The 19,001-nt window shown below is 46.8% G+C and overlaps 13 non-coding genes across 13 annotated transcripts; all 13 read right to left on the bottom strand.

The window, feature by feature from the left end:
* Nucleotides 1–2,478: 2,478 nt before the first annotated feature.
* Nucleotides 2,479–2,642, bottom strand: LOC147271854 (U1 spliceosomal RNA). The gene has a single exon (XR_015116630.1). It is a non-coding gene; the product is annotated as a U1 spliceosomal RNA (small nuclear RNA).
* A 542-nt stretch (nucleotides 2,643–3,184) lies between these two features.
* On the bottom strand, nucleotides 3,185–3,375 carry LOC147271853 (U2 spliceosomal RNA). The gene has a single exon (XR_015116483.1). It is a non-coding gene; the product is annotated as a U2 spliceosomal RNA (small nuclear RNA).
* Nucleotides 3,376–3,961: 586 nt separating this feature from the next.
* LOC147271852 (U1 spliceosomal RNA) lies at nucleotides 3,962–4,125 on the bottom strand. Its single transcript, XR_015116629.1, has one exon. It is a non-coding gene; the product is annotated as a U1 spliceosomal RNA (small nuclear RNA).
* A 542-nt stretch (nucleotides 4,126–4,667) lies between these two features.
* On the bottom strand, nucleotides 4,668–4,858 carry LOC147271851 (U2 spliceosomal RNA). The gene has a single exon (XR_015116512.1). It is a non-coding gene; the product is annotated as a U2 spliceosomal RNA (small nuclear RNA).
* Nucleotides 4,859–5,444: 586 nt separating this feature from the next.
* LOC147271850 (U1 spliceosomal RNA) lies at nucleotides 5,445–5,608 on the bottom strand. The gene has a single exon (XR_015116871.1). It is a non-coding gene; the product is annotated as a U1 spliceosomal RNA (small nuclear RNA).
* Nucleotides 5,609–6,150: 542 nt separating this feature from the next.
* LOC147271849 (U2 spliceosomal RNA) lies at nucleotides 6,151–6,341 on the bottom strand. The gene has a single exon (XR_015116445.1). It is a non-coding gene; the product is annotated as a U2 spliceosomal RNA (small nuclear RNA).
* A 586-nt stretch (nucleotides 6,342–6,927) lies between these two features.
* Nucleotides 6,928–7,091, bottom strand: LOC147271848 (U1 spliceosomal RNA). The gene has a single exon (XR_015116933.1). It is a non-coding gene; the product is annotated as a U1 spliceosomal RNA (small nuclear RNA).
* A 618-nt stretch (nucleotides 7,092–7,709) lies between these two features.
* Nucleotides 7,710–7,900, bottom strand: LOC147271847 (U2 spliceosomal RNA). Its single transcript, XR_015117326.1, has one exon. It is a non-coding gene; the product is annotated as a U2 spliceosomal RNA (small nuclear RNA).
* Nucleotides 7,901–8,486: 586 nt separating this feature from the next.
* Nucleotides 8,487–8,650, bottom strand: LOC147271846 (U1 spliceosomal RNA). Its single transcript, XR_015116628.1, has one exon. It is a non-coding gene; the product is annotated as a U1 spliceosomal RNA (small nuclear RNA).
* Nucleotides 8,651–9,268: 618 nt separating this feature from the next.
* On the bottom strand, nucleotides 9,269–9,459 carry LOC147271845 (U2 spliceosomal RNA). The gene has a single exon (XR_015117455.1). It is a non-coding gene; the product is annotated as a U2 spliceosomal RNA (small nuclear RNA).
* A 586-nt stretch (nucleotides 9,460–10,045) lies between these two features.
* On the bottom strand, nucleotides 10,046–10,209 carry LOC147271844 (U1 spliceosomal RNA). The gene has a single exon (XR_015116627.1). It is a non-coding gene; the product is annotated as a U1 spliceosomal RNA (small nuclear RNA).
* A 542-nt stretch (nucleotides 10,210–10,751) lies between these two features.
* On the bottom strand, nucleotides 10,752–10,942 carry LOC147271843 (U2 spliceosomal RNA). Its single transcript, XR_015117325.1, has one exon. It is a non-coding gene; the product is annotated as a U2 spliceosomal RNA (small nuclear RNA).
* Nucleotides 10,943–11,528: 586 nt separating this feature from the next.
* Nucleotides 11,529–11,692, bottom strand: LOC147271842 (U1 spliceosomal RNA). The gene has a single exon (XR_015116927.1). It is a non-coding gene; the product is annotated as a U1 spliceosomal RNA (small nuclear RNA).
* Nucleotides 11,693–19,001: the final 7,309 nt, after the last annotated feature.

Below are 19,001 nucleotides of genomic sequence, written 5' to 3'. Positions count from 1 at the left end.
AATGTAGTAAGAGTTGCTTCGAACCTCAAAGTAATGGGACAGTGATTTCAGAAGAATTGCTAATGATCTCAAAATGATGCGACAGTGATGTCGTAAGAATTGCTAATAAACTCAAAACGATGCAAACAGTAATGTAGTGATAGTTGCTCATAAACTCAGTGATGCTTACAGTCATGGAGTAAGAGTTGCTAAAAACCACAAAATAATGCGACTGTCATGTCGGAAGAATTGCTCATGATCTCAAAATGATGCGACGGTAATCTAGTAAGAGCTGCTAATAAATTCAAAATGATGCTAACAGTAATGTAGTGAAAGTTTCGAATAACCTCAAAGTAATGCTGACAGTCATGTGGTAAGAGTTTCGAGTAACCTAAAAATGATGCGGACAGTAATGTATTAAGAGTTGCTAATAACCTCAAAATAATGCGACAGTGATTTCAGAAGAATTTCTAATGAACTCAAAATGATGCTAACAGTAACGTAGTGATAGTTGCTAATGAACTCAGTGATACTTACAATAATGTAGGAAGAGTTTCAAACTCCCTCAAAATGATGCTGACAGTCATGTAGTAAGAGTTGCTACTAAACTCAAAATAATGCGACAGTGATGTCGGAAGAGTTGCTAATGAACTCAAAATGATGCTACAGTGATGAAGTAAGAGATGCTAAAAAACTAAAAATGATGCTGACGGTAATGTAGGAAGAGTTGAAACTAACGTTAAAATGATGCTACACTGTTGTCATAAGAATTGCTAATAAACTCAAAATGATGCTAACAGTAATGTAGTAAGTGTTTCGAACTACCTCAAAGTGATGCTGACAATAATGTAGTAAGAGTTGCTACGAACCTCAAAATAATGCGACAGTGATGTTGGAAGAATTGCTAATGGTCTCAAAATGATGCGACAGTGATGTAGCAAGAATTGCTAATGAACTCAAAATGATGCTAACTGTAATGGAATGAAAGTTTCGAATGGCCTCAAAGTGATGCTGACAGTCATATAGTAAGAGTTGCTACAAAACTCAAAATAATGCGACAGCGATGTCGGAAGAATTGCTAATAAACTCAAAATGATGCTGACGGAAATCTAGTAAGAGCTGCTAATGATCTCAAAATGATGCTACAGTGATGTTGTAAGAATTGCTAATGATATCAAAATGATGTGACGGTCATGTAGTGAGAATTGCTAATGAACTCAAAATAATGCCAACAGTAATGTAGCGATAGTTGCTAATAAACTCAGTGATGCTTACAGTAATGTCGTAAGTGTTTCGAACTACCTCAAAGTGATGCTGACAGTCATGTAGTAAGAGTTGCTACGAACCTCAAAATAATGCGACAGTGATGTCGGAAGAACTGCTAAGGAACTCAAAATGATGCTAACTGTAATGTAGTGAAAGTTTCGAATAACCTCAAAGTGATGCTGACAGTCATGCAGTAAGAGTTGCTACGAACCTCAAAATAATGCGACAGTGATGTCAGAAGAATTGCTAATGATCTCAAAATGATGCGACAGTGATGTAGTGAAAGTTTCGAATAACCTCAAAGTGATGCTGACAGTCACCTGGTTAGAGTTGCGAGTAACCTAAAAATGATGCTGAGAGTAATGTAGTAAGAGTTGCTAATAACCTCAAAATAATGCTACAGTGATGTCGGAAGAATTGTTAATGAACTCAAAGTGATGCTGACAGTCATGTAGTGATAGTTGCTAAAAAACTCAGTTATGCTTACAGTAACGTAGTAAGTGTTTTGAACAACCTCAAAGTGAAGCTAACAGTCATGTAGTAAGAGTTGCTACTAACCTCAAAATAATACTACGGTGATGTCGTAAGAATTGCTAATGATATCAACATGATGTGACAGTGATGTAGTAAGAATTGCTAATGATCTCAAAAAGATGCTACAGTGATGCCGGAAGAATTGCTAATGAATTCAAGAATGATGCTGACAGTAATGTAGTGATAGTTGCTAATAAACTCAAAGTGATGCTGACAGTAATTTATGAAGAGTTGCTAAAAAACTTAAAATAATGACACAGTAATGTAGTAAGAGTTGCTATGAAACTAAAAATAATGCGACAGTGATGTAACAAGTATTGCTAATGATCTCAAAATGATGCGACAGTGATGTCGTCAGAATTGAGAGTCGGGGTTTTCCAAGTTGATCTCCTCCCACGCATGAATTCTCTGGTATCATTCCACTTACTGCGAAGACGAGCCGTGGATGTATTGTCCTGAGCCCAGGGCTTGTCAGATACCATGACCCTCAACTAAATGTGGCAGAAACCCTGCCCTCTTCATTTAGGGCTGGAAGGTGTGAGAGATACTGGGAGCTCATCGAGGCTACGTCCTCCGCGGTCTCCTCAGGCTGGCCAGCACAAGAGGAGACCGCCAACTGGCCGGGACAGGCGGTCACCGTTGTTGTTGTTGCCGCCGTGGTCGGCCTTTCTTTCTTTCTTTCCTTTTTTCACACGATCACAGGGGAGAGCGCGGACGCAGTCCCCCACTGTCAGAAATTATGCAGTTGAGATTCCCACATTTGGGGAATTCACCAGGGTCAGCACAGCCCCAGTGCAATGGCTGAGCCTCACCCGGGGAGAACCACCTTGCTGATCATGGTATCTCCCCTGCCAGGTAAGTATGACTCGCTGAGCTTAGGAACAGACATGAGCTCCAGGGACACAGCCTTCTGACTGACAGGCAGGGAGGCCGACACAGCGCCTGATCTTTCCTACCTTGTGCCAATCTGCCGCGTGCGCAGCCCCCTTTGTTTCTCACAACGATGCCGGATGTCGGATATCCCAAGCCCGGGAAGCTCAGGCACATTGAAGGTTCAGGTCTTTCAGAGTGCATTCCAAAGCCTTTTGGGAAAGGCTCCGAGAGCAGTGCCGTCAGCGGACCTCCATCCTTATCTGGAGTGCAAACGGAGCCACAACTTGACGCCCAGCGGCAGCGCGGGCGGAAATCCAGCCCCTGCCTCATGTGCAGCACTCGAGAGTTGGCCTGAAGAGCACGGGATTTGCTCCTGACAAAAGGGGAGGGGCCCGCACTGTTCCTGGAAGGCCATTGCGGCCGCAGGCTGAGGAAAAGCTGCAGTGCAGGAGGAGAACCCTGGTCCGGCTTTGGGTGGAGCAGGTGAGCGAGTGCCTGGCGGAGGCTTGTTTTATTTCCGACGGGAAATGCGGGGCATTGCACCACTCCTGGAAACACTGCAATACCAGGTTGATGCGTGGAAAGGACGCAGCAAGCTCCCGTTCCATCTCCCTGTTCCAAAAATCAATTTAATATGTGGTTCCCGGATAGGGAACGTACCAGATATTAAACTGCTAAGAACAGATACTACACTTGATCTTAGCCAAAAGACCGAGAAGCGTTGCCTGTCAGCCACCCGACGTGAGAGCCAGAACCCCCGGTACAGCCAATCCCGGCCGCGGCTGTGGGCAGGAACTGCAACATTTTGGGTGGCGACACAAAATGCAGTGCCATAAACACTACATCTGGCACACTGGTTGTCCCCACTGCTATCCAAAGCAAAGGCAATCGGTGCCTTCACCCTGCTATGCTAGTGGGGCGACTCAAAGTAAAACAAAGCGGTGTTCAAAGCCACAAGCCAGCGACTCATCCTGGAGTCGGGGTTTTCCAAGTTGATCTCCTCCCACGCATGAATTCTCTGGTATCATTCCACTTACTGCGAAGACGAGCCGTGGATGTATTGTCCTGAGCTCAGGGCTTGTCAGATACCATGACCCTCAACTAAATGTGGCAGAAACCCTGCCCTCTTCATTTAGGGCTGGAAGGTGTGAGAGATACTGGGAGCTCATCGAGGCTACGTCCTCCGCGGTCTCCTCAGGCTGGCCAGCACAAGAGGAGACCGCCAACTGGCCGGGACAGGCGGTCACCGTTGTTGTTGTTGCCGCCGTGGTCGGCCTTTCTTTCTTTCTTTCCTTTTTTCACACGATCACAGGGGAGAGCGCGGACGCAGTCCCCCACTGTCAGAAATTATGCAGTTGAGATTCCCACATTTGGGGAATTCACCAGGGTCAGCACAGCCCCAGTGCAATGGCTGAGCCTCACCCGGGGAGAACCACCTTGCTGATCATGGTATCTCCCCTGCCAGGTAAGTATGACTCGCTGAGCTTAGGAACAGACATGAGCTCCAGGGACACAGCCTTCTGACTGACAGGCAGGGAGGCCGACACAGCGCCTGATCTTTCCTACCTTGTGCCAATCTGCCGCGTGCGCAGCCCCCTTTGTTTCTCACAACGATGCCGGATGTCGGATATCCCAAGCCCGGGAAGCTCAGGCACATTGAAGGTTCAGGTCTTTCAGAGTGCATTCCAAAGCCTTTTGGGAAAGGCTCCGAGAGCAGTGCCGTCAGCGGACCTCCATCCTTATCTGGAGTGCAAACGGAGCCACAACTTGACGCCCAGCGGCAGCGCGGGCGGAAATCCAGCCCCGGCCTCATGTGCAGCACTCGAGAGTTGGCCTGAAGAGCACGGGATTTGCTCCTGACAAAAGGGGAGGGGCCCGCACTGTTCCTGGAAGGCCATTGCGGCCGCAGGCTGAGGAAAAGCTGCAGTGCAGGAGGAGAACCCTGGTCCGGTTTTGGGTGGAGCAGGTGAGCGAGTGCCTGGCGGAGGCTTGTTTTACTTCCGACGAGAAATGCGGGGCATTGCACCACTCCTGGAAACACTGCAATACCAGGTTGTTGCGTGGAAAGGACGGAGCAAGCTCCCGTTCCATCTCCCTGTTCCACAAAGCAATTTAATATATGGTTCGCGGATAGGGAACGTACCATATATTAAACTGATAAGAACAGATACTACACTTGATCTTAGCCAAAAGGCCAAGAAGCGATGCCTGTCAGCCACCCGACGTGAGAGCCAGCACCCCCGGTACAGCCAATCCCGGCCGCGGCTGTGGGCAGGAACTGCAACATTTTGGGTGGCGACACAAAATGCAGTGCCATAAACACTACATCTGGCGCACTGGTTGTCCCCACTGCTATCCAAAGCAAAGGCAATCGGTGCCTTCACCCTGCTATGCTAGTGGGGCGACTCAAAGTAAAACAAAGCGGTGTTCAAAGCCACAAGCCAGCGACTCATCCTGGAGTCGGGGTTTTCCAAGTTGATCTCCTCCCACGCATGAATTCTCTGGTATCATTCCACTTACTGCGAAGACGAGCCGTGGATGTATTGTCCTGAGCCCAGGGCTTGTCAGATACCATGACCCTCAACTAAATGTGGCAGAAACCCTGCCCTCTTCTTTTAGGGCTGGAAGGTGTGAGAGATACTGGGAGCTCATCGAGGCTACGTCCTCCGCGGTCTCCTCAGGCTGGCCAGCACAAGAGGAGACCGCCAACTGGCCGGGACAGGCGGTCACCGTTGTTGTTGTTGCCGCCGTGGTCGGCCTTTCTTTCTTTCTTTCCTTTTTTCACACGATCACAGGGGAGAGCGCGGACGCAGTCCCCCACTGTCAGAAATTATGCAGTTGAGATGCCCACATTTGGGGAATTCACCAGGGTCAGCACAGCCCCAGTGCAATGGCTGAGCCTCACCCGGGGAGAACCACCTTGCTGATCATGGTATCTCCCCTGCCAGGTAAGTATGACTCGCTGAACTTAGGAACAGACATGTGCTCCAGGGACACAGCCTTCTGACTGACAGGCAGGGAGGCCGACACAGCGCCTGATCTTTCCTACCTTGTGCCAATCTGCCGCGTGCGCAGCCCCCTTTGTTTCTCACAACGATGCCGGATGTCGGATATCCCAAGCCCGGGAAGCTCAGGCACATTGAAGGTTCAGGTCTTTCAGAGTGCATTCCAAAGCCTTTTGGGAAAGGCTCCGAGAGCAGTGCCGTCAGCGGACCTCCATCCTTATCTGGAGTGCAAACAGAGCCACAACTTGACGCCCAGCGGCAGCGCGGGCGGAAATCCAGCCCCGGCCTCATGTGCAGCACTCGAGAGTTGGCCTGAAGAGCACGGGATTTGCTCCTGACAAAAGGGGAGGGGCCCGCACTGTTCCTGGAAGGCCATTGCGGCCGCAGGCTGAGGAAAAGCTGCAGTGCAGGAGGAGAACCCTGGTCCGGCTTTGGGTGGAGCAGGTGAGCGAGTGCCTGGCGGAGGCTTGTTTTATTTCCAACGAGAAATGCGGGGCATTGCACCACTCCTGGAAACACTGCAATACCAGGTTGATGCGTGGAAAAGACGGAGCAAGCTCCCGTTCCATCTCCCTGTTCCAAAAAGCAATTTAATATATGGTTCCCAGATAGGGAACGTACCAGATACTAAACTGATAAGAACAGATACTACACTTGATCTTAGCCAAAATGCCGAGAAGCGATGCCTGTCAGCCACCCGACGTGAGAGCCAGCACCCCCGGTACAGCCAATCCCGGCCGCGGCTGTGGGCAGGAACTGCAACATTTTGGGTGGCGACACAAAATGCAGTGCCATAAACACTACATCTGGCACACTGGTTGTCCCCACTGCTATCCAAAGCAAAGGCAATCGGTGCCTTCACCCTGCTATGCTAGTGGGGCGACTCAAAGTAAAACAAAGCGGTGTTCAAAGCCACAAGCCAGCGACTCATCCTGGAGTCAGGGTTTTCCAAGTTGATCTCCTCCCACGCATGAATTCTCTGGTATCATTCCACTTACTGCGAAGACGAGCCGTGGATGTATTGTCCTGAGCCCAGGGCTTGTCAGATACCATGACCCTCAACTAAATGTGGCAGAAACCCTGCCCTCTTCATTTAGGGCTGGAAGGTGTGAGAGATACTGGGAGCTCATCGAGGCTACGTCCTCCGCGGTCTCCTCAGGCTGGCCAGCACAAGAGGAGACCGCCAACTGGCCGGGACAGGCGGTCACCGTTGTTGTTGTTGCCGCCGTGGTCGGCCTTTCTTTCTTTCTTTCCTTTTTTCACACGATCACAGGGGAGAGCGCGGACGCAGTCCCCCACTGTCAGAAATTATGCAGTTGAGATTCCCACATTTGGGGAATTCACCAGGGTCAGCACAGCCCCAGTGCAATGGCTGAGCCTCAACCGGGGAGAACCACCTTGCTGATCATGGTATCTCCCCTGCCAGGTAAGTATGACTCGCTGAGCTTAGGAACAGACATGAGCTCCAGGGACACAGCCTTCTGACTGACAGGCAGGGAGGCCGACACAGCGCCTGATCTTTCCTACCTTGTGCCAATCTGAGCCTCACCCAGGGAGAACCACCTTGCTGATCATGGTATCTCCCCTGCCAGGTAAGTATGACTCGCTGAGCTTAGGAACAGACATGAGCTCCAGGGACACAGCCTTCTGACTGACAGGCAGGGAGGCCGACACAGCGCCTGATCTTTCCTACCTTGTGCCAATCTGCCGCGTGCGCAGCCCCCTTTGTTTCTCACAACGATGCCAGATGTCGGATATCCCAAGCCCGGGAAGCTCAGGCACATTGAAGGTTCAGGTCTTTCAGAGTGCATTCCAAAGCCTTTTGGGAAAGGCTCCGAGAGCAGTGCCGTCAGCGGACCTCCATCCTTATCTGGAGTGCAAACGGAGCCACAACTTGACGCCCAGCGGCAGCGCGGGCGGAAATCCAGCCCCGGCCTCATGTGCAGCACTCGAGAGTTGGCCTGAGGAGGAGGAGAACCCTGGTCCGGCTTTGGGTGGAGCAGGTGAGCGAGTGCCTGGCGGAGGCTTGTTTTATTTCCGACGAGAAATGCGGGGCATTGCACCACTCCTGGAAACACTGCAATACCAGGTTGATGCGTGGAAAGGACGGAGCAAGCTCCCGTTCTATCTCCCTGTTCCAAAAAGCTATTTAATATATGGTTCCCGGATAGGGAACATACCAGATATTAAACTGATAAGAACAGATACTACACTTGATCTTAGCCAAAAGGCCGAGAAGCGATGCCTGTCAGCCACCCGACGTGAGAGCCAGCACCCCCGGTACAGCCAATCCCGGCCGCGGCTGTGGGCAGGAACTGCAACATTTTGGGTGGCGAAACAAAATGCAGTGCCATAAACACTACATCTGGCGCACTGGTTGTCCCCACTGCTATCCAAAGCAAAGGCAATCGGTGCCTTCACCCTGCTATGCTAGTGGGGCGACTCAAAGTAAAACAAAGCGGTGTTCAAAGCCACAAGCCAGCGACTCATCCTGGAGTCGGGGTTTTCCAAGTTGATCTCCTCCCACGCATGAATTCTCTGGTATCATTCCACTTACTGCGAAGACGAGCCGTGGATGTATTGTCCTGAGCCCAGGGCTTGTCAGATACCATGACCCTCAACTAAATGTGGCAGAAACCCTGCCCTCTTCATTTAGGGCTGGAAGGTGTGAGAGATACTGGGAGCTCATCGAGGCTACGTCCTCCGCGGTCTCCTCAGGCTGGCCAGCACAAGAGGAGACCGCCAACTGGCCGGGACAGGCGGTCACCGTTGTTGTTGTTGCCGCCGTGGTCGGCCTTTCTTTCTTTCTTTCCTTTTTTCACACGATCACAGGGGAGAGCGCGGACGCAGTCCCCCACTGTCAGAAATTATGCAGTTGAGATTCCCACATTTGGGGAATTCACCAGGGTCAGCACAGCCCCAGTGCAATGGCTGAGCCTCACCCGGGGAGAACCACCTTGCTGATCATGGTATCTCCCCTGCCAGGTAAGTATGACTCGCTGAGCTTAGGAACAGACATGAGCTCCAGGGACACAGCCTTCTGACTGACAGGCAGGGAGGCCGACACAGCGCCTGATCTTTCCTACCTTGTGCCAATCTGAGCTTCACCCGGGGAGAACCACCTTGCTGATCATGGTATCTCCCCTGCCAGGTAAGTATGACTCGCTGAGCTTAGGAACAGACATGAGCTCCAGGGACACAGCCTTCTGACTGACAGGCAGGGAGGCCGACACAGCGCCTGATCTTTCCTACCTTGTGCCAATCTGCCGCGTGCGCAGCCCCCTTTGTTTCTCACAACGATGCCAGATGTCGGATATCCCAAGCCCGGGAAGCTCAGGCACATTGAAGGTTCAGGTCTTTCAGAGTGCATTCCAAAGCCTTTTGGGAAAGGCTCCGAGAGCAGTGCCGTCAGCGGACCTCCATCCTTATCTGGAGTGCAAACGGAGCCACAACTTGACGCCCAGCGGCAGCGCGGGCGGAAATCCAGCCCCGGCCTCATGTGCAGCACTCGAGAGTTGGCCTGAGGAGGAGGAGAACCCTGGTCCGGCTTTGGGTGGAGCAGGTGAGCGAGTGCCTGGCGGAGGCTTGTTTTATTTCCGACGAGAAATGCGGGGCATTGCACCACTCCTGGAAACACTGCAATACCAGGTTGATGCGTGGAAAGGACGGAGCAAGCTCCCGTTCCATCTCTCTGTTCCAAAAAGCTATTTAATATATGGTTCCCGGATAGGGAACGTACCAGATATTAAACTGATAAGAACAGATACTACACTTGATCTTAGCCAAAAGGCCGAGAAGCGATGCCTGTCAGCCACCCGACGTGAGAGCCAGCACCCCCGGTACAGCCAATCCCGGCCGCGGCTGTGGGCAGGAACTGCAACATTTTGGGTGGCGACACAAAATGCAGTGCCATAAACACTACATCTGGCACACTGGTTGTCCCCACTGCTATCCAAAGCAAAGGCAATCGGTGCCTTCACCCTGCTATGCTAGTGGGGCGACTCAAAGTAAAACAAAGCGGTGTTCAAAGCCACAAGCCAGCGACTCATCCTGGAGTCGGGGTTTTCCAAGTTGATCTCCTCCCACGCATGAATTCTCTGGTATCATTCCACTTACTGCGAAGACGAGCCGTGGATGTATTGTCCTGAGCCCAGGGCTTGTCAGATACCATGACCCTCAACTAAATGTGGCAGAAACCCTGCCCTCTTCATTTAGGGCTGGAAGGTGTGAGAGATACTGGGAGCTCATCGAGGCTACGTCCTCCGCGGTCTCCTCAGGCTGGCCAGCACAAGAGGAGACCGCCAACTGGCCGGGACAGGCGGTCACCGTTGTTGTTGTTGCCGCCGTGGTCGGCCTTTCTTTCTTTCTTTCCTTTTTTCACACGATCACAGGGGAGAGCGCGGACGCAGTCCCCCACTGTCAGAAATTATGCAGTTGAGATTCCCACATTTGGGGAATTCACCAGGGTCAGCACAGCCCCAGTGCAATGGCTGAGCCTCACCCGGGGAGAACCACCTTGCTGATCATGGTATCTCCCCTGCCAGGTAAGTATGACTCGCTGAGCTTAGGAACAGACATGAGCTCCAGGGACACAGCCTTCTGACTGACAGGCAGGGAGGCCGACACAGCGCCTGATCTTTCCTACCTTGTGCCAATCTGCCGCGTGCGCAGCCCCCTTTGTTTCTCACAACGATGCCGGATGTCGGATATCCCAAGCCCGGGAAGCTCAGGCACATTGAAGGTTCAGGTCTTTCAGAGTGCATTCCAAAGCCTTTTGGGAAAGGCTCCGAGAGCAGTGCCGTCAGCGGACCTCCATCCTTATCTGGAGTGCAAACGGAGCCACAGCTTGACGCCCAGCGGCAGCGCGGGCGGAAATCCAGCCCCTGCCTCATGTGCAGCACTCGAGAGTTGGCCTGAAGAGCACGGGATTTGCTCCTGACAAAAGGGGAGGGGCCCGCACTGTTCCTGGAAGGCCATTGCGGCCGCAGGCTGAGGAAAAGCTGCAGTGCAGGAGGAGAACCCTGGTCCGGCTTTGGGTGGAGCAGGTGAGCGAGTGCCTGGCGGAGGCTTGTTTTATTTCCGACGAGAAATGCGGGGCATTGCACCACTCCTGGAAACACTGCAATACCAGGTTGATGCGTGGAAAGGACGGAGCAAGCTCCCGTTCTATCTCCCTGTTCCAAAAAGCTATTTAATATATGGTTCCCGGATAGGGAACATACCAGATATTAAACTGATAAGAACAGATACTACACTTGATCTTAGCCAAAAGGCCGAGAAGCGATGCCTGTCAGCCACCCGACGTGAGAGCCAGCACCCCCGGTACAGCCAATCCCGGCCGCGGCTGTGGGCAGGAACTGCAACATTTTGGGTGGCGAAACAAAATGCAGTGCCATAAACACTACATCTGGCGCACTGGTTGTCCCCACTGCTATCCAAAGCAAAGGCAATCGGTGCCTTCACCCTGCTATGCTAGTGGGGCGACTCAAAGTAAAACAAAGCGGTGTTCAAAGCCACAAGCCAGCGACTCATCCTGGAGTCGGGGTTTTCCAAGTTGATCTCCTCCCACGCATGAATTCTCTGGTATCATTCCACTTACTGCGAAGACGAGCCGTGGATGTATTGTCCTGAGCCCAGGGCTTGTCAGATACCATGACCCTCAACTAAATGTGGCAGAAACCCTGCCCTCTTCATTTAGGGCTGGAAGGTGTGAGAGATACTGGGAGCTCATCGAGGCTACGTCCTCCGCGGTCTCCTCAGGCTGGCCAGCACAAGAGGAGACCGCCAACTGGCCGGGACAGGCGGTCACCGTTGTTGTTGTTGCCGCCGTGGTCGGCCTTTCTTTCTTTCTTTCCTTTTTTCACACGATCACAGGGGAGAGCGCGGACGCAGTCCCCCACTGTCAGACATTATGCAGTTGAGATTCCCACATTTGGGGAATTCACCAGGGTCAGCACAGCCCCAGTGCAATGGCTGAGCCTCTCCCGGGGAGAACCACCTTGCTGATCATGGTATCTCCCCTGCCAGGTAAGTATGACTCGCTGAGCTTAGGAACAGACATGAGCTCCAGGGACACAGCCTTCTGACTGACAGGCAGGGAGGCCGACACAGCGCCTGATCTTTCCTACCTTGTGCCAATCTGCCGCGTGCGCAGCCCCCTTTGTTTCTCACAACGATGCCGGATGTCGGATATCCCAAGCCCGGGAAGCTCGACCGATGCCGTTTTCAAGGCTCACCTTGTCGCTCGGTGAACCAGCGTGGCCTCGAGCCGCATTAGAATTGCTAATGAACTCAAAATGATGCTAAAAGTAATGTTGTGAAAGTTTCGAATAACCTCAAAGTAATGCTGACAGTCATGTAGTAAGAGTTTCTATGAACTTCAAAATAATGCGACAATGATGTCGGAAGAATTGCTAATAATCTCAAAATAATGCGACAGTGATGTCGGAAGAAATGCTAATGAACTCAAAATGATGCTGACGGTAATTTTGGAAAAGTTGAAACTAACCTCAATTTGATAATACAGTGATGTCGTAAGAATTGCTAATGAACTCAAAATGATGCTAACAGTAATGTAGTGATAGTTGCGAATAAACTCAGTGATGCTTACAGTAATGTAGTAAGTGTTTCAAACAACCTCAAAGTGATGCTGACAGTCATGTAGTAAGAGTTGCTACTAACCTCAAAATAATGCAACAGTAATGTAGTAAGAATTGCTAATGAACTCAAAATGATGCTGACAGTAATCTAGTGAGAGCTGCTAATAACCTCAAAATGATTCTGACAGTAATGTAGTGAGAGCTGCTAATGACGTCAAAATAATGCAACAGTAAAGTAGAAAGAGTTGCTACGAACCTCAAAATAATGCGATAGTGATGTCGGAAGAATTGCTAATGATCTCAAAATGATGCGACAGTGATGTAGTAAGAATTGCTAATGAACTCAAAATGATGCTAACAGTAATGGAGTGAAAGTTTTGAATAACCTAAAAGTGATGCTGACAGTAATGTAGTAAAAGTTGCTACGAACCTCAAAATATTGCGACAGTGATGTCGGAAGAATTGCTAATGAACTCAAAATGATGTTAACAGTAATGTAGTGATAGTTGCTAATTAACTCAGTGATGCTTAAAGTAATTAGTCAGTGTTTTGAACAACCTCAAAGTGATGCTGACAGTCAGTTAGAAAGAGTTGCTTAAAATAATGCAACAGTAATGTAGTAAGAGTTGCTAACAACCTCAAAATAATGCGACAGTGATGTCAGAAGAATTGGTAATAACCTCAAAATGATGCTGAAAGTGATGTCGGAAGAATTGCTAATGAACTTAAAATGATGCTAACTGTAATGTAGTGATAGTTGCTAATCAACTCAGTGATGCTTACAGCAATGTAGTAAGTGTTTCGAATAACCTCAAAGTGATGCTGACAGTCATGTGGTAAGAGCTGCTACGAAACTCAAAATAATGCTACTGTGATGTCGTAAGAATTGCTAATAAACTCAAAATGATACTAACAGTAATGTAGTGAAAGTTTCGAATAACCTCAAAGTGATGCTGACAGTCATGTGGTTAGAGCTGCGAGTAACCTAAAAATGATGATGACAGTGATGTCGTAAGAATTGCTATTGAACTCAAAACGATGCTAACAGTCACGTGGTGATGGATGCTAATAAACTCAGTGATGCTGACAGTAATGTAGTAATAGTTGCTAATAACCTCAAAATGATGCGACAGTGATGTCGTAAGAATTGCTAATGAACTCAAAATGATGCGACAGTGATGTTGTAAGAATTGCTAATGAACTCAAAATGATGCTGACGGTAATCTAGTAAGAGTTGCTAAAAAACTCAAAATAATGCGAAAGTGATGTCGTAAGAATTGCTAATAAACTCAAAATAATACTGACATTATTGTAGTAATAGTTGCTACGAACCTCAAAACGATGCTACAGTGATGTAATTAAAGTTACTAATGATCTCAAAATGATGCTGAGAGTGATGTCGTAAGATTTGCGAATAACCTCAAAAAATGCTACAGTGATGTAGGAAGAGTTGCTAACGACCTCAAAAACAATGCTACAGGGATGTAGGAAGAGTTGCTAATAACCTCAAAATAATGCGACAGAGATGTCGTAAGAATTGCTAATGAAATCAAAATAATGCTAACAGTAATGCAGTGAAAGATTCGAATAACCTCAATGATAATAATGAACTCAAAATGATGCTGACAGTGATGTAATGAGGGTATCTACTAATTTCAAAAAGATGCGAAAGTGATGTCATGAGAGTTGCTTCTAACCTAATAAATGATGCGAAAGTGATGTGGTGAGAGTTGCTACTATCCTCAAAATGATGCACCAGTGATGTACTGAGAGTTGCTGAAAACCTTAAAATGATGCTGACAGTCATGTAGTGAGAGTTGCTACTATCCTCCAAATGATGCTACAGTGATGTAGTGAGAGTTTCGATGAACCTCAAAATGATGCTCCAGTGATGTACTGAGAGTTGCTTAAAATCTCAAAATAATGCGACAGTGATGTGGTGAGAGTTGCTTCTGTCACGACCCGGCTCAGAAATCGTGACATCGAAGGAGGGAGACGCAGACTAAACGTGAAACACAACTAATAATTTATTATTAGTAACGCAAAATCAACACAAGGCAAACCATAACGTACAGTGGAGTGTGGTTATCAGTAGTGTCAGTGGTGAGTGCGAGTGTGTGCATGAGTGTACAGGGGGTGTATGTGTGCGGTGTGATGGATGCAGAGAACTAAACAAGACATAACTCAAGAAACACAACCATCGCTCCGACGTGGGCCAGGAGGAGTGAGCGAGAGACAACCGGCCAGGTTGATCGCCTGCTTTATAGCTGGGAGACGCCGGGCCCAGGTGCTCCCAATTAGTCAGCAGCTCCGCCCCATGAAGCTCGAACCTGAAAAGGGAAGGAAGTCAAAAATAATGCAACGCCCCCATGCCCGTGACCATGGGGACGTGACACTACGAACCTCAATATGATGCTCCAGTAATGTAGTGAGAGTTGCTACTAATCTAAGAAATGATGCTCCAGTGATGTAAAAAGAATTGCTACAAACCTAAGAAATGATGCAACAGTGATTTAGTGAGAGTTGCTTAAAACCTCAAAATGATGCTACAGTGATGTAGTGAGAGTTGCTACGAAGCTCAAAATGATGCTACAGTGATGTCGTAAGAGTTGCTAAAAATCTCAAAATGATGCTTCAGTGATGTTGTGAGAGTTGCTAAAAACCTCAAAATGATGCTCCAGTGATGTAGTGAGAGTTGCTTCAAACCTTAAAATGATGCTGACAGTCATGAAGTGAGAGTTGCTACTTTCCTCAAAATGATGCTACAGTGATGTAGTAAGAGTTGCTAAAAATCTCAAAATGATTCTTCAGTGATGTGGTGAGAGTTGCTAAAAACCTCAAAATGATGCTACAGTAATGTAGTGAGAGTTGCTTAAAACCTCAAAATGATGCTGACAGTAATGTAGTGAGAGTTGCTACGAACCTCAAAATGATGCTACAGTGATGTGGTGAGAGTTGCGAAAAACCTCAAAATGATGCTACAGTAATGTAGTGAGAGTTGCTACGAACCTCAAAATGATGCTAACAGTAATGTAGTGAGAGTTGCTACGAACCTCAAAATGATGCTACAGTGATGTGGTGAGAGTTGCGAAAAACCTCAAAATGATGCTACAGTGATGTAGTGAGAGTTGCTACTAACCTCAAAATGATGCTACAGTTATGTAGTGAGAGTTGCTTAAAATCTATGAATGATGCTACAGTGATGTGGTGAGAGTTGCTTGAAACCTTAAAATGATGCTGACAGTCATTTAGTGAGAGTTGCTACTATCCTCCAAATGATGCTACAGTGATGTAGTGAGAGTTGCTACTATCCTCAAAATGATGCTACAGTTATGTAGTGAGAGTTGCTAAAAATCTCAAAATGATGCTTCAGTGATGTAGTGAGAGTTGCTACTTATCTCAAAATAATGCTACAGTGATGTAGTGAGAGTTGCTAAAACCCTAAAAATGATACTGACAGTAGTGTAGTGACAGTTTCTGCTTAACTCAAAATAAAGCTACAGTAATGTAGTGAGAGTTGCTACAAACCTCAAAATGATGCCAAAGTGATGTCATGAGAGCTACTACGAACCTCAAAATGATGCTAAAGTCATTTAGTGAGAGTTGCTAAAAACCTAAAAATGATACTGACAGTAATGTAGTGTGAGTTTCTGTTAACTCAAAATAATGCTACAGTGATGTAGTGAGAGTTGCTACCAACCTCAAAATGATGCTGATAGTGATGTAGTGAGAGTTGCTAAAAATCTCAAAATGATGCTATCAGTAATGTTGTGACAGTTGCTAAAAACCTCAAACTGATGCTACAGTGATGTAGTGAGAGTTGCTACTAATCTCAAAATGATGCTGACACTCATGAAGTGGGAGTTTCAAAAATCCTCAAAATGATGCTACAGTGATGTAGTGAGAGTTGCTACGATGCTCAAATGATGCTACAGTGATGTAATAAGAATTGCCACTAACCAAACAAATGATGCTACAGTGATGTAGTGAGAGTTGCGAAAAACCTCAAAATGATGCCACAATAATGTAGTGAGAGTTGCGACTAACCTCAAAATGATGCTGATAGTGATGTCATGAGAGTTGCTACGAACCTCAAAATGATGCTGAAGTGATGTAATGAGACTTGCTACTAACCTAAGAAAGGATGCTACAGTGATGTGGTGAGAGTTCTACGAACCTCAAAATGATGCTGACAGTAATGTAGTGAGAATTGCTACGAACCTTTAAATGATTCGACAGTGGTGTAGTAAGAGTTACTACTATCCTCACAATGATGCTTCAGTGATGTAGTAAGAGTTGCTACTACCCTAAGAAATGATGCTCCAGTGATGTGGTGAGAGTTGCTAAAAACCTCAAAATGATGCTGACAGTAATGTAGTGAGAGTTTCTGCTAAACTCAAAATAAGGCTACAGTGATGTAGTGAGAGTTTCAACTATTCTCAAAATGATTCTTCAGTGATGTAGTGAGAGTTGCTACTAACCTCAAAATGATGTTACACTGATGTGGTGAGAGTTCTACGAACCTCAAAATGATGCTCAAGTGATGTAATGACAGTTGCTACGAACCTCAAAATGATGCTAACAGTAATGTAGTGAGAGTTGCTACGAACCTCAAAATGATGCTACAGTGATGTGGTGAGAGTTGCGAAAAACCTCAAAATGATGCTGACAGTAATGTAGTGAGAGTTGCTACAAACCTCAAAATGATGCTACAGTTATGTAGTGAGAGTTGCTTAAAATCTATGAATGATGCTACAGTGATGTGGTGAGAGTTGCTTGAAACCTTAAAATGATGCTGACAGTCATTTAGTGAGAGTTGCTACTATCCTCCAAATGATGCTACAGTGATGTAGTGAGAGTTGCTACTATCCTCAAAATGATGCTACAGTTATGTAGTGAGAGTTGCTAAAAATCTCAAAATGATGCTTCAGTGATGTAGTGAGAGTTGCTACTTATCTCAAAATAATGCTACAGTGATGTAGTGAGAGTTGCTAAAACCCTAAAAATGATACTGACAGTAGTGTAGTGACAGTTTCTGCTTAACTCAAAATAAAGCTACAGTAATGTAGTGAGAGTTGCTACAAACCTCAAAATGATGCCAAAGTGATGTCATGAGAGCTACTACGAACCTCAAAATGATGCTAAAGTCATTTAGTGAGAGTTGCTAAAAACCTAAAAATGATACTGACAGTAATGTAGTGTGAGTTTCTGTTAACTCAAAATAATGCTACAGTGATGTAGTGAGAGTTGCTACCAACCTCAAAATGATGCTGATAGTGATGTAGTGAGAGTTGCTAAAAATCTCAAAATGATGCTATCAGTAATGTTGTGACAGTTGCTAAAAACCTCAAACTGATGCTACAGTGATGTAGTGAGAGTTGCTACTAATCTCAAAATGATGCTGACACTCATGAAGTGGGAGTTTCAAAAATCCTCAAAATGATGCTACAGTGATGTAGTGAGAGTTGCTACGATGCTCAAATGATGCTACAGTGATGTAATAAGAATTGCCACTAACCAAACAAATGATGCTACAGTGATGTAGTGAGAGTTGCGAAAAACCTCAAAATGATGCCACAATAATGTAGTGAGAGTTGCGACTAACCTCAAAATGATGCTGATAGTGATGTCATGAGAGTTGCTACGAACCTCAAAATGATGCTGAAGTGATGTAATGAGACTTGCTACTAACCTAAGAAAGGATGCTACAGTGATGTGGTGAGAGTTCTACGAACCTCAAAATGATGCTGACAGTAATGTAGTGAGAATTGCTACGAACCTTTAAATGATTCGACAGTGGTGTAGTAAGAGTTACTACTATCCTCAAAATGATGCTTCAGTGATGTAGTAAGAGTTGCTACTACCCTAAGAAATGATGCTCCAGTGATGTGGTGAGAGTTGCTAAAAACCTCAAAATGATGCTGACAGTAATGTAGTGAGAGTTTCTGCTAAACTCAAAATAAGGCTACAGTGATGTAGTGAGAGTTTCAACTATTCTCAAAATGATTCTTCAGTGATGTAGTGAGAGTTGCTACTAACCTCAAAATGATGTTACACTGATGTGGTGAGAGTTCTACGAACCTCAAAATGATGCTCAAGTGATGTAATGACAGTTGCTACTAATTTAAAAATGATGCTAAAGTGATGTCATGAGAGTTGCTACGAACCTCAAAATGATGCTGAAGTGATGTCATGAGACTTGCTACTAACCTAAGAAAGGATGCTACAGTGATGTGGTGAGAGTTCTACGAACCTCAAAATGATGCTGACAGTAATGTAGTGAGAATTGCTACGAACCTTTAAATGATTCGACAGTGGTGTAGTAAGAGTTACTACTATCCTCAAAATGATGCTTCAGTGATGTAGTAAGAGTTGCTACTACCCTAAGAAATGATGCTCCAGTGATGTGGTGAGAGTTGCTAAAAACCTCAAAATGATGCTGACAGTAATGTAGTGAGAGTTTCTGCTAAACTCAAAATAAGGCTACAGTGATGTAGTGAGAGTTTCAACTATTCTCAAAATGATTCTTCAGTGATGTAGTGAGAGTTGCTACTAACCTCAAAATGATGTTACACTGATGTGGTGAGAGTTCTACGAACCTCAAAATGATGCTCAAGTGATGTAATGACAGTTGCTACTAATTTAAAAATGATGCTAAAGTGATGTAATGAGAGTTGCTCCGAACCTAAGAAATGATGCGACAGTGATGTAGTGAGAGTTACTAGGAAGCTCAAATTGATGCTGA

The sequence above is a fragment of the Aulostomus chinensis genome, chromosome 1 (genome assembly GCF_037954235.1).
Source record: "Aulostomus chinensis isolate RoL2024-O1b breed Wild chromosome 1, RoL_Achi_v1.0, whole genome shotgun sequence".
In the NCBI taxonomy this organism is placed as follows: domain Eukaryota; kingdom Metazoa; phylum Chordata; class Actinopteri; order Syngnathiformes; family Aulostomidae; genus Aulostomus; species Aulostomus chinensis.
The sequence above is the reverse complement of the archived record's forward strand: the minus strand, read 5'-3'. Positions and strand labels throughout refer to the sequence as shown.